Source organism: Melospiza melodia, chromosome 1, assembly GCF_035770615.1.
Source record: "Melospiza melodia melodia isolate bMelMel2 chromosome 1, bMelMel2.pri, whole genome shotgun sequence".
In the NCBI taxonomy this organism is placed as follows: domain Eukaryota; kingdom Metazoa; phylum Chordata; class Aves; order Passeriformes; family Passerellidae; genus Melospiza; species Melospiza melodia.
The window spans coordinates 95,681,012-95,695,179 of NC_086194.1; the positions used below are offsets into that span (position 1 = coordinate 95,681,012).

Consider the following 14,168-nt stretch of genomic DNA (forward strand, 5'->3'; position numbering starts at 1 on the left):
TTCCTAATAGTGAAATAGTTTTCATTGTTTCTTTCTTCCTCACTCCCAAATACATTTTTCAACTCCTGTTTTAAGAGAATTTGGCTTTCCTTATTTTTTTTGAAGACTTTTTTTTGCAACCAGAGAAAGCCTCTTATGACACTTCTTAAATAGAGCAATACTGACATCCATTGGTTTAATCTTATGTGACTATTTGTTAAATCTCTTCTAAATAATGTACACAGAACTCTCTACAGTATCACAATGAAAGGATTGAATTTGATACGATCCGAGGAGGATTGTGCTAAGTCCAATTTGCTGTATTAGAAACATGAAACCAACACAGATTACTCGATGCAAAGAAACACACTGCAAAATGTGAAGTCCAAATACAATGACTAAAATAAAATCAGGCATCACAAGTACCAAATGGGGAAAAAATATTAATGGGGAATCAGTAGTGATGCTGATTTTTTTTTTTTTTTTAGAATCTCTAGAAATGTGAAAAAAACCTAATTTTATATGAACCTCTCTTGTTTCATATTAATCATAAGGCAAAATAGTGAGGTGTGAGGAAAAATTACTAATCTAATAGAAAAAAGCAGTTCAATGAAGAAAATAATTAGTCTCTGGTTTCACCTCAGCCCTCAAATGTTTTCCTTTAACTTGGCGGCATGCTGGTTTTTAAAATAGATATATCTTTTATAAACACTGCTGTAAGACCACTGGTGATATAATGAGGCGGTTGCATTTAATGAAGAAAAACACGCCACAAAAAGTGGAGGTGCTTTCAGTATTCATTAACACGACGAGCTAAGCAGATGAGGCTTAGGCTTCAAACCCAGAGAACCATTCTGGCAGCGAAGGGAGGGCGACAGGCTTCCACGAAAAAAGCTTTCCGCTCGCTGTACCCTCCCACCGCATTCACTTGCAAATCGCTGTGTGCTCGGGAAGCCTGCACTTCCCCGGGCTCCAACCTTCCCAGGGTAAGTGCTGCGGCTCCAGCACAGCCTCTCTCCGCTCCCCTCCGAGCGAGGGGGGACACCGACAGAGAGGTGTCTGTGTGTCCGTGTGTCCGTGCACGCTGCGCGTCTGTGTGTCTGCGGTGGTGCGTCTTCGCTGTTGGTGGTGGTTTTTTCTTCTTTTTTTTTTTTTTTTTTTTTTTTTTTTTGGTCGTAAATCAGAAGCTCTGAATGAAAGCCAGTCGGAGGGAGAGCTCCCCCCTCCTTAGCTTTGGCTCCGGACTGTCCAGAGTTAAGTGATGCTGGGAGGAAAAGCCTGAGTTAGATCCAAGTAGAATCAGTCTTAAAAAAATAACAGGCGAAAACTGACCAAGAAAAGGACTCTAATAGCTCGTTTTTCAGTTTGGTTGGGGTGGACACCACTTTCTCAGCAGAATAAAAGGTAGGAACCTTTCTCATTTTCTTTCTGTTGATATTATTACTGTTATTGTATTGGAGCAGTATGTTGTTTAATGCAATTCCTATATTTCTTCTACTGTATGCAACTTTCTGCATTTTATGAATATGCGTCAGGAGTATGAGACAAGGGATAGGAAATAACTGCTGTGCATTCTCTCCTCAAAGTAAACTGATATCATCATATGCATTCAGGATTGAAACACTAAGCATTTTATAGTTTTTCTTCTCCTAGTATGCAGGCTGTCATTTGAGCAGCAGTTTCCATCTATAGTCAGTTCTTGAAAATTCAGAATGGGGGGAGCAAGTCTAATTTAATTGAAAAAAGCACAATGTTTCCTAGTGTAACAGTTATGAGCATAGCATGAAACACACACATATGTGCCCTCACTTTCTGTATACCTGTGCAAGTCTGTTGCAGCTTTCACTGTTAATCATTCAGCCCTGGATTGAATTTCAGAATAATTACCTACACTCACAGAAAAATGCTTCTTATGAAGGAAATCCCTGTGGAGAAGGATAGCCAAGTGGATACAAGCAATATTTCAAATATCTGTACAGAGCTATATGTACACAGATGGGGATAAAATTGTCTCGTTTGACATTTCAGTAAAGGGGAAGTGGAGGGAGAAGGAAAAAACAGGGGTTAGAAGGGAAAAGGTGGAGGGAGGAAAAATTCACTCTGCACCTGTGTGAGCATTTATTGTCAATGCTGCAATAAAATCCATATTTGATGTGGTGTTAAATTAATTCAGCACAATACAAACCTAAATCCATGCTCCCAACTACTATTGATGGCATTGTCAGCTGCATAAGAAATTTTCAATAGGCTCATACTGTACATGATACTAGTTGCAGCTGTAGAAATCTAACAGCCCTTCAGCTTAGGAGAATGCATCTACACGTGCAATCAGTGACAAATAGCAGCCAGCATTTTGAAACGGACCTATCATCTCTGTTGCTTCCACACAAATGGAGCTGTTGCCTATAATCTTCGTCTTTCATTTCAGTAAAAGCCTCTGTATTTCCCCAACAGCACTCCTGCTGCTTTGAAGGTATTTTTTAATTATACAACTTGTTGTGCATGTATGTGTGGATGCATATGTGAGTGAGTGAGTATGTGCACAGTGTGAGGAAGCAGGTCTGTAAAAAATAGTGTGGGGCGTTTTTTCTTTTCTTTTTTTTCCCCCTTCTTTTAAAGGTAGTAGGCTTTAAATTTACATGGTGATGTTACTGGAGGGGAAAGGCAGAGAGTGGGAGACTGGAACACACTTCTGAATCTCTAATTCCTTTTCACATATGGCACTTACTAGGAATATTACGAGTCTGGTACTAAGATTTATTGAGATTGTTACAGCTACACAAACTTTTATATTAATTGCTTACCTTCTGAATGAAATAGCAGTCTATGCTCTTTTAGAAGAGGAAAAGAAAGAAGGAACTTAGGGAACTAAGGAAAGCAAGAAGGAAACAGGTTATCTTCCTCAAGAATTGAAAATCAGCTATTTAGAGTCAATATGGGTTTATGGCAAGAGAAGAATACTACTTGGATTATCAACTCTTAATCTAGTTTGGGCCTGAGGGCTCATATTTTTATATACTTTGTTATATAAAAGTTTGAATAAATAGGTAATAATTTTTGCAGCAGTTTCTGTTAATTTCAATTTAGATTTATGTCTGTGGTTTTTTAAGTGTGGTGTCAAGACAATGATGTGCACTTAAAGAGGAACACTGAAATGTCTGAAGAGTGATGATTATAGTGCATATATTTAAACTGAAAAGTGATCCTGATTATTTGATTTTCTTGTTACTTTGAGTAGCATTGGAAAATATGTCTTGGCTACTTGCCTTGCCAACCATTTATATATATAATACTTTAAGCAGTTTGTGGGAAAGAAAATAGCAAAATACAACTTAAAAAGACGGTATATGGAATCTTATATATTACTAGATTATCTATTTGGCTTTGCATTAGAATAAATGAGTATAGATACACTAAAACTTCACACTTGAATGTTATCAATAGACAAAGGGTCTGTGAAGAATGATGAAATACTGAAATGTGCTCACAGTAGACACTGTGTCTACTGTTCTTTTTTGTGCTTAGCAGTAGTTAAAAATGCAGAAAAATAATGTTATAGATGAGGGAAAATGAGCATGGAATTAATTAAATGTAGAGAGAGATTAAAAAAAATACACATCTAGACATACAAAGCAGTATACAAATTTCAGCTAAGTGATGTAAGTTTTTTCCTTGCTGAATAATTAAATGTAAAAGTCAGAAAAGGTTAATTTGAAGATAATATCTGCCTCTGATTCTGAGAGAGTAATTTCCTGATCTGAACGTGATTTCCCAAGGAAAGAAATGAATGCAATAGAGCCTGTCTCATCTGGATAATTCTGTGCAAGTGATTTTTTTCTTTTTTTTTTTGGTCTGCTAACCATACTTACAGTCTGATTGAAAAGGAGTATAATTTTGTACCACTAGGTTGCAGCACTGGTACAGGGGGTCAAAGTAAGGTTGAACTATTGTTGAATAGTAGTAATGGGGTGAATATGGGGTTATGTTAATATTATTTTAAATTTATTCATTATTATCACCTGAAATCATGTTTGTGAACACCAAGGAGTTTTAACTGGACTTCATAAAATGTCCTTCATAGATTTGAAAAAACCTGCTCTACTGCTAATTCTTTGACATTACTATTAATTTTGTGACTGACAGAAACAGAAGAAAACCACTGATTATTTGGGCAGAATATAAGGGTCTAAGAAACATTTTGTGAGTGACTTCAGTGAACCACATGAATATTACCACTGAATTTGCTATGGGCTTTTTACTAACATACCGTTTGATACATTGGTTTTTGCAAAGGAGGAAAAACTGAAATTAGAGAAGTAAAAACCATCTTCTCATGAGCAGTTTAAATATGCCTGAGTAAAGCATTATGAAGGGTGACGTCACTGCGCATGAGGATGCCACATCACAGCACACTTTCATTTGCTCTATATGAGCAGTAGTATGTAATAATAGTATGTAATAATAGTATGTAACTATCCATGAAAGCTCATAGAAACTAAAGGTGCAGTTCATTGAAACATTAGGTGATTAAAAAGCACACATGCTGCACATGCTGGCCTTTCAAATCTGCTAATGTGAACACCTGCCTTTTGAGAAAAAACCCATAATTCCTCTATTGTCTAACTTCTGGAAAACCTTAAAAGCAAAAAGAAATAAAAGTAGCAGCAATGGTATTCTGAGCTCTAAATGTTCTCCAAATCTCTCTTTAGGCCAAGAGGAACTCCTATAGCAAAAGCTGCTCACGTTTTGCTCCCTGGATTTACATGTCTTCAGCTTTGAATCATTGGCATGGTGACTTCCCTAACATGCCTGTTTCTGTGGGTTTATGACTCTACAAGAGAGCAATAGAAAAAAAAATTGTCATCTCTGGGAGCTGTGTATATTGTAGTGAGCGGACTGCATTACTGCACACAGAAAAACAAAACAAAACAAAACAAAACAAAAAAACCAAAAAGGTATCAGCTGAACCTGAACACCTCTTGTCATCTGGAGGGAAGCCAGAGTACCACCCAACCAAAGGCTATTGAGCTTATATATTCTCTCTACTGACCTATCAGTCTATTTTTTTCATATGTGGGTGATCTGGCAAAAAAATTGCCCATTGAAATCTTATACACCTTTCTTTTTACATGCAGTCTTCCTGACTATTTAATGTCAGAGACAATTACCTCAGATGTGTATGTGTGATTACAGTAGAGGTAAAACAGGGACAACCTTTATCATAAACAGGGCTTGCATTCTAGGAAGCAGAATACTGTGAAATTTCTTTCTTAATTTAATTCAGCCTTTTATTACTTGACTTTTTCTGCAAGTCCCACTGCTGTTTCTTGTCTTTATTAACTTTCATAAAATAGATCATGTTTATAATTTTTTTTGTTAAAGGAGTGTGTCCAGCAGGAGGCATAAAGCTCTAGTAGCATCTCAGAGGTACTTCCTAGCTTGTCACAGGGCATCTACTCTGGGATGCAAACTCAAGTCTGCTATTTGGAACTGTGTACCTTGTACCAACAGGCTTCATTGGGGAAATACAAAGATTTAGGAAGTGAATTGGATGTAATGAAAAGCAACATGGGAGGTGTCCTTTTTAATATTATTCCCAAATGTATGTCATTCTTCACATGATGTTTTTATTTGTAACTTCTTATGGCATCTCTTAATTTTAACTAAAGTGAATGCTGAACTATATTTAAAACAGTAGGGAATCATGTAATGAAGAGTTCATGTGTGTGTGTTTATGTAAAGATAATGATTCAAAAAATTACTTGAAATAGATGTTTCCAGAATTCTGTTGCTTCAAAGCTACATTTGTATTCTTCTGTTTTCTTAGAAAGCAAAAAAAACCTCTTCAAACATTTTCTCATGAAGAACTGTATATGGTATGATATATATGAATGTATGTACATGCATATTTTACTGTTAATATTCCATCACCTACCACGTTACAGATTGCATTTATTGTATCACCCTAGTGCAATATTTTGCATTAGAAGATAAAGAACATGATATGCCACCACTTATCCAGACCAGAACATGATCCTTAAAGATGGCTGCAATCCTCATGAACTCTGCAGTGCTACAATACCCAGATTTTATGAACATGAGGAATATATACCAATGTAATCTGCAGCATTATTGGCAAGACTCAAAATGCAGTGTCCTAGAGGACTGTTAATTTTTTTCCCCCAAACTAACATAAAATAAATATATAGAACTGAACTTTTTAGTGCATGCATCTACCACACTTTCCATCTGTTTAATACATGCAAAAATTATCTTACTAATTGTCACACTCTCCTAATAGTAAGCACAAATAAAACAGAGCTATACCTGTGTATAGAAAACTTAGAAGCTGTGCATTCTGTCATTAGTTCCTCTAAGTATCACAGCCTTAATTAAGAGAGTTTCAAACAGTTAATATCTTACACAAAAGACAAAATACATGGAGTAAATCTATGATTTTAAATGAGAGAGAGAAAATATGCAAGAACCCAAAGTATGTGTAATTATTTGGAGTTAATATTGACCATAGAGGGAGGGTGATTAAGTTTATTCTGGTTCTAAGTATTCCAAGAAAAATTATCCCATACATGTATCAATTCCTTTCTCTTTGAAGTAGTGAGTTGTCATTTCCCTGATGCCTTTTCCATGGTGTATGGAACTGGGAACCATATAAATGAACACCCATTTTATCTCGGTGTCACCAGAAAATTAGTTAAAAGTGGACATTTAGATTAGATATTAGGAATAAATTCTTTACTTGTAGAGTAATGGGGCACTGGAACAGGATGTCCAGGGAAGCTGTAGATTTCCTATCCACACTAGTGGGTGGCATCATAACTCATGGTAGGAGAGGGCCTTGGAACTACATGATGTTGAAGATCTTTCAGGTCCCTTCTAAGCCCACCCTTCTTATGACTCTATGATAAAATGTCATTGATTCTATAAATCATTAAAATTATAGGTAATATATCTACTAAAAGTTTACATGGGCTAATTAGATTGATAAGATTTAATTCTTAAACTTATGTTGGGTGTATATTTGCTTGTTTGGTTTTTTAAATGTTGAGATTATTCAGAAGATGATCTGGATGTTCAGTTTTTTAGAAATAATTGCAAAATGAAACCCAAGAAAAACAGAAAGCACAGAAAGAAAAAAGAACCAACTGAATAGGTTTAATACAAAAAATCACCAAATATGATGAATTGAAGCAAGAGAATGACAATATTTTAGTTCTTACTTCCTTTCCACCTGTAAAAATGAATTTTAGCAACAAATTATGCAAATAATCTTTTACAAAAAGATTATCTCATGCTATAGATCATATTTTCATTAGGAGTACAGATACCTTCTAATTTTTGGGGTTTTTTATTTAATATGGGACACGGTTTTTACATGTCGATACCGCTTCATGCTATATTATTTTTCCATGCATTATAAGTTTGATTCTGTGGCATAAGCTATGCAGAGCTGTTACCCTGCTCTCCTGACTTTCTGGTAAAAAATAAAAGCACTGTTAATTAGACTAGTCTTGTATTAAGCAGTAAGTAATAGCGTAGACATCAATTTATGAATGTGTTAATGGGGTACACCTAATTACTTTGCAGCCAAATCAAAAAATTTCCTTGCTTCTGAGACTACAGAAATTAGACATTTCATTATGGCATGAAATATATTTTAATATCTACTTAAACATATTACATCTAAGTTCCCTAAATATACTTCTGCTTTCCACTTCTCTTGGCCAAGTTTTAAATATTATAGTATTTAAAAAAATAGTCTTCTAAATCTTCTCTTAGGGATAGTTTCCACAGTCTTTTGGCAGAAATTTCTGGTGTCAATTAAAGAGTGGGATCTCACTATCGTGAGAACCATTTTAGGAAGTGTGATTTTTCCCCCTCTGTTGGACAAAGATTATTTTCTGACATTAGCATGCTGAGATGTGCGCTTTCCCTTGAGTGAGAGTGTGGTCCTCATGGTGAAGATAGCACTAAAGCTGGAATCTTGATTAAAATGGGTGAACAGAGTCCCAGGCATGTTAGGTACATTTGGTTTTCTTCATGACTTAGGGACATTTTATTAAGTTTCTGTTTAAGAAGTTAAAAGCAATTGTGCTACGTGTTACTGGAGCTACTTTGTTTTCTAGTAGTCACAACAGAATGGAATGTGAACAGATAGAGATAGATGGATTTTCCTCTCTAATAGCACTGTTTTATAAAATTGCTGATACTATTCCTTCAAATTTTCCTTCTTAAGTGGTTTCAAACCAAATAGTATCCTGATTAGTCTAATTAATTTCTTAAGGAAGAAATGTATTGGGTTTTTTTGTTTGTTTATTAGTTTTTACTATTTAGAGAGTCTTTAATCATTCTGATCACCAGAATAAACTGATCTCTTCTATAAAATTTAAGCACATATGTGGAATACTTCTACAGGATGGAAAATTAGGACAAAATCATACCTTTATTCCTTCCATCCTTGATTAACAAAGCATCTGAATCACTCTGAAACACATGCTGTTAGTGAATATATCCTAACTGTGGTTGGTTTTCTCCAGTTTTTTATTTGAAGCCAAAATAATGAGAAGTAGGAAAGGAAAGAAAAGAACTAAGACATACTGCGTCATATTATCAATCCCATTAAAGTTTTGATGAACATAAATCTTCTAGAGAATTTAAGAATCCGTAATGTGACTAAAAAAGGGTCACTAGGCTTGAGATATTCTAAACTGGAAGCCTGAAATATTGTGACAATGAAGGAGAAACCAATTATTTGAGCTAGGAAATCAGAATTTGCTTTTTTTTTTTTTTTTTAATACCAGTATAAATACATTTCACTGCTTTCAGGGGTTTAAGTGGTATTTGCTATATTGTGCTTTAGAACAGAACTTACAAATGAGCTTTTAAGTTTTTACTTCTAGCAACAACCACTTAGCAGGAGTTACAAACCAGTGGTAAAGCTCAAAGTAGTTCAGCCTTCTAAATTACAGGACCAGACCCCCTGTGTTCACAGAGCAATGAGTTCTTGTTAAATTTCAGGTTATGTACATTCAGGAGAGAAAATACCTGCCATTTCCCTGCTCCATGGCTGCAGCTGTCAAGATCCAACCAGAAAGTGCTTGTGCATGTGGGGTCTGAGGTTGTTTTGCCACTTGGGCAGGCTGTGAAAATCAAGGCTAACGGGGTAAAAGCAGCCTAGGTGGATCAGTCCCACAGCTGCCAGCTACATGGATCCTGCTGAATCTCTGGAAAAGCACCCAGGTGGTTTTGCCTTAGAGGTATCCATGACTATTGGGTCACTTTAGCGATGTGACTGGTTCCTTGTTACTCTGAGTATGCTGGTTGGAGTACATTTCTACTTCTAGTATATTAAAATCCTTCTTTTCTCAGAAAAAAAAAATAAATAAAAGAACACCACAATAAAAATCTTGATGCCCTGGTACTAAAAGACTAACTCCTGGACAAGTTTAGAAGCTATTTAGTTATCATTACAGTGGGATATTAGTTGTGAGGAAGATAAAATGAAAAAAAAGATGATGTCATAATGGCATGATGACAGCAAAAAAAGTATACTTTAAAGTATTCTTTCTAATTCTATCTAAGTAAACAGAAATCATCCCAATGATTCTAATGTTTAATCAAGTGCTGACTTCTCAAGGATAATCCATTAGTTCTTTAAAATATATGAGCTAAAATGAAGTGATGTGCAGAAAAAAATGTTTGAAGGTAGCCTAATATGTTTCTGTAAAATCAGAAATACTGGTGATGAGGATCAGGACAATACTGACACAAACCTATTTCTTTTACAATATTAAAATTTTTCTTTAAAGGAAAAAAGCTATAGTGACTTGAAATTAGCTGTGGAATTTGTAGTTCTTTTTTCAGAGATGTTTGCTTTCTTTCTCATTGGAGGTTATGAACTGCTTTTTAATAGTAGTTTTGCTGGAATTTTAATAGACACATGTGTTACATGAAATAATTGCCAGTGAAGTGATTATGGCTTGAATTTTTTGTCCTACATGGGACTATGGGGTCTGGTTTTGGTTTGCTTTTATGCAGATAGCCCTCTCCAAGCTGTTCATGTCACATAGTAATGTCCTTCATACAGGATGAGGTTTTGCTGTGGGAATAGAAAAGCATTCATTTGACAATATGGTGTCCTACAAGTTAGAAACAGTTTCTTCACTTTTCATATTACATATCACACAACTTTTTAAAGAGCTCAAAAAATTTGAGATAAACTTTTTTTTTAATTGCGTTTGGGGGTTTTAATTGAGCAGAGTAAAGGAACAATTCATAATGCATAAATGAAGTTTCATAAATATTCTTTAATGGAAATGATACATTGCTGATGGTTTTGGAGTGAATTTTTTTGTGTCTGTTCAGTTTTTATTAATATATTAGATATGGTTTTACTTCCCTGTCCTATAGGGGAAATATATAATTCTAAATGTCCACAGCTAGTTCTTTGCAATTTGTAGGAAACTTAAGCTTTAGTATAAAAATTTTTTTCTCCTTTAACTCTGTGGTAAGTCTCTACATTTTGGTAGTTTTTCAAAGTAAGCAGAATGATACTCATAACTTGCTAACCAAATTGAAAGTCAAATATTGAAGACATTTCTTGTGCAATTCCCTGAAAAGTGTTCCTTTTTTCAGATGGGAGCCTTAGGAATGCAGATATTTTTAATCTTTTGGTGCCATCTCGTGGCAAGAACATAATTATATGAAACAAAGAGGTAGTCTTTTCAGCACGTATTTTCTAAGCTTAGCAAAAATGTACATTGCTTTGGTGATATATATTTATGTATAAATTTTAATAGGGACTGTAAAATAACAAACTAATTCATGCATAGGACAAAGTTATCTTGGGTTTTCGGTTTTCTTCCTTTTTAAGAGCCTATAAGTATCGATTTGAGAAATCTCACAAAAATTGACTGTCATTAGCACATAGAAATAGATTTTTAGTCTGCTGCATTAGATCTCTGTAGCATACTTAACTGGTTCAAGGCAATTGTCAATATATTTTTATTCTAGCAGTGCATTACATCTCTGTAGAATACTTTAATATTTAGCTAGCTCAAGGCAATATTCACTTCAGCATCCTGTAATGTTTAACAGAAAGCCAGGGTCTGTGATAGCATTCTTGTGTTTCATTTTATTTTCTGGTTTTGGCTTGGGAAAATTCATACCAACCTGCATCCAAAAAAAGGGGGAAGAACAGCACAGGACTGCTGTATATTTTTCTGGTATTTTCATTGGGATTCAGAAAAATCAGTAGTTTTCGTTCTGTGCTAAATAAATACTAGCTTAATACAGAGAGGCTTTAAAGATAATGCTTGTAGGTATCTGCAATCAGTAAAGATCACATTCTTGCTCAGTTTCTGGAGAAATTTTCTATACATTGGTCCATATTTGCTTACTTAGCTCTAACTTCCAGTCTGAAAGTTGCTAGATGCAAATATACTATTCTCTTTAAAGAGCTGGAAAGAGAATCGAGATGTCTGTCCTGCTTTTACTTATGGTGGAGGGTTCTCATTCTTTCAAAAGTAATGATGTTTTTTATTCTTAAAAAAAAAAAAAAAAGAAACTATATCTTGTTCAAGTAACGTGCAAATATGCTGTAGTTATTGAAAATAGATGTCAGATTATTACTTTGTGAGTTATTATAGTATCCTGCAAGCTGAAGAAGAAAATACTATGAATCAAAATTAGTACCAAATGAGAACACTGTTTAAGATCCCACCTGTTCTTTTCATGTCAGATGATTCCATTACTTTCTGTAAATATTACCATTACTGTCTATGTACTGTATACTTCCTGTATTTTTACAGAAAATAATATTCGAAGGATAAAAATTCAAGATATATTTTCTAGCAATTATATGGTAAATATTAAAATGTTAGTCACTAGAATGTGATTTTTAATAATCACTCCCTAGCTGAGGTACCACTGTGATAAATTCAGTGTACTTTGATAAGTCAGTCAACAGGTGGTTGTTGGTTAGAGATTGTGTGATTTCTTTGATTAGGGTTAGCTAGATATAAAACTCCCTTGCCTATCAGCTAGAAAGAGAAGAGAATAAGATACAGAATTTCAACAGTTTTATACAGGTATGTGATAATGTGATTATTTCCTCCTCATCCCAATGCTTAACATTTAAGTGTTGAATACTTCTCTCTGTTTCTATATCTGCCTCCTGTAATAGACCACAAAATTAAAGTGGTGACTTAAGAGAGAATTGCAATTGCTCATTCCAGTGAATTGATTAGATGTATATTCCCTTGCAAGAACAACAAATCTAAATATGTGTCATAGTTTTGATAGAAACTCAGACAGAAAAGTGTGAAGCTTAAGGCTTCACAAACTAAATCTTAAAAAGGTACAAACTAAATCTTAAAAAGGTTTATAGAAAGATATTTACCAATATATTATCTTCCTAACTTCTTCTTCTGGATTAATACACATTTGTTTATGGATGTCAGTGTAAATGTCTTTCTGTTACTTTTAATACAAACAGTACAGAATATTTTACAGATTATTAAAGAGGAGGAAAGTAGAATTCTGTTATATGTTTTGGACAGGTTTTTTTTACTTTTAGTTTAAGGCATTTTTAAAATGTACTTTCTTCTAAAAGCTTCAGCAAAGGTAGGCAGCATGCTTCACCTGAAACATGGAATGAGATGGGCAAAAGAGCAAGCACAGGTACAGAAAGATGATGCAGCATGCCATAAGTAACCAAAGAGAAAGTCTCCAAAGAGATGAGATTAAGAAAATTTGCAGAGAGTGTTATGTGGATAAGAGGGAGGTAAAATCAATTTAAGGGATAAAAAGAATATATAGATAGGAAAATGTATTAGAAAGATGAAATAATTCAATCTATCAATGTCTTCTTTGAAGTTAGGGAGGGAAGAGCAAACATGGTCAATTTAAGCTATTTTTCCTATTTGTAGAGCTTCTGGAGGTGAAAAGTTAATGATTTTGTGATTATCTTCAGAAAAGCTTGGAAATATGTATAGCAAAATTTCAGAATACCTTTTTGAAAAAATGCTAGGATCTCCTCATTTTTTTTCTGTAAAATTCCTTGTATTCCCTTTCTTCAAATGGCACCTGTTGAACAGTAGTTTTTTCTCTTTCAATCCCAGTGTGCATAATTTAGTTAGAATTTTGGGTAAGAAAATACATTATTTATGCTGGAAACTGTTGGATCCTGTATATAAAGGGGAGACTGAAAAGTGTCTGTCACTGAACTTGTCTAGATGATCAAAGGGAAAAAATGCTTTTTAAAACTGTTTCTGGGGTTATTCTATCAGATAAGATTGATCGCTGGGCTGTGGAACTTGTGTATTTAGTGTGTTCTCCTGACTGTCAAAATTATTTATATCTGGTGTGACGACCAGTTAGTCTAAGCAACACATACCTAAGCTGTGGCAGGGAAAGAAAAGAAATCATCCTGCTGTACAACTGCAGTAGTAAATAACTGACATGTTTCAGGGCCCATAAGCCTTCAGAAATTTTAAACAAGACATAAAGGTCACAAAAGCACAGGTTCCTGACAATCATGGGTGCTGTTATTACACGCACGATGTAGCTGTGCCATCTTTTCAGACTCCTGCAGAAAAGGTCTGAATGAGTTTGTAGCTATGACTTTGTCCTTTGGAGATTGCACTTCTCAGGACAAACTGGGAAGGGCTTTTTCAATAGAAAAGAGAACCGCAAAATTAGAAGTAGCAGCACTGATATGTAATTTTTGGCATTTGGTTAAACTTACTTTTGTCAAAGTAAACTTGGTTGTTTTCTTGTGAAGATAAACAGAGAAGCCTAGGTATGTATTATCTGCAAATGATGCACTTTTTCCTTCCCTACCTTTTACAGTATAGAAATTAATAATAATAATAATAATAATAATAATAATAATAATAATAATAATAATAATAATAATAATAATAATAATAATAATAATAATAATAATAATAATAATAATAATAATAATAATAATAATAATTTGTATGAGGTATGAATATAGAAATAAGAAAATAATTATAATTATCTCTTATTGGACTGATGGGATGAAATCAACATGCTTCAGAAATAAAAATGTGTTTTCCTGCAATGGATTTATAGCCATGCACTCTGATGTAAAAGCACTATGACAGACTGTCATGGGGATAGCTGTCACTTTTTAGTATTGTTAA

At 34.4% G+C, this 14,168-nt stretch overlaps 1 protein-coding gene across 3 annotated transcripts in view; it reads left to right on the forward strand.

The window, feature by feature from the left end:
• The first annotated feature begins 843 nt into the window (after nt 1-843).
• The window catches only part of CDH10 (cadherin 10), a 94,995-nt gene continuing 81,670 nt past the window's right edge, over nt 844-14,168 (forward strand). The window contains exon 1 of one of the 3 annotated variants that reach the window (XM_063162393.1): nt 844-965. The gene's annotated coding sequence lies outside the window, so the exon portion shown is untranslated. Of the gene's footprint in view, nt 966-1,133; nt 1,384-2,417; nt 2,453-14,168 lie in introns of those variants that run through there. The other 2 variants (XM_063162385.1, XM_063162402.1) reach the window with 2 other exon arrangements.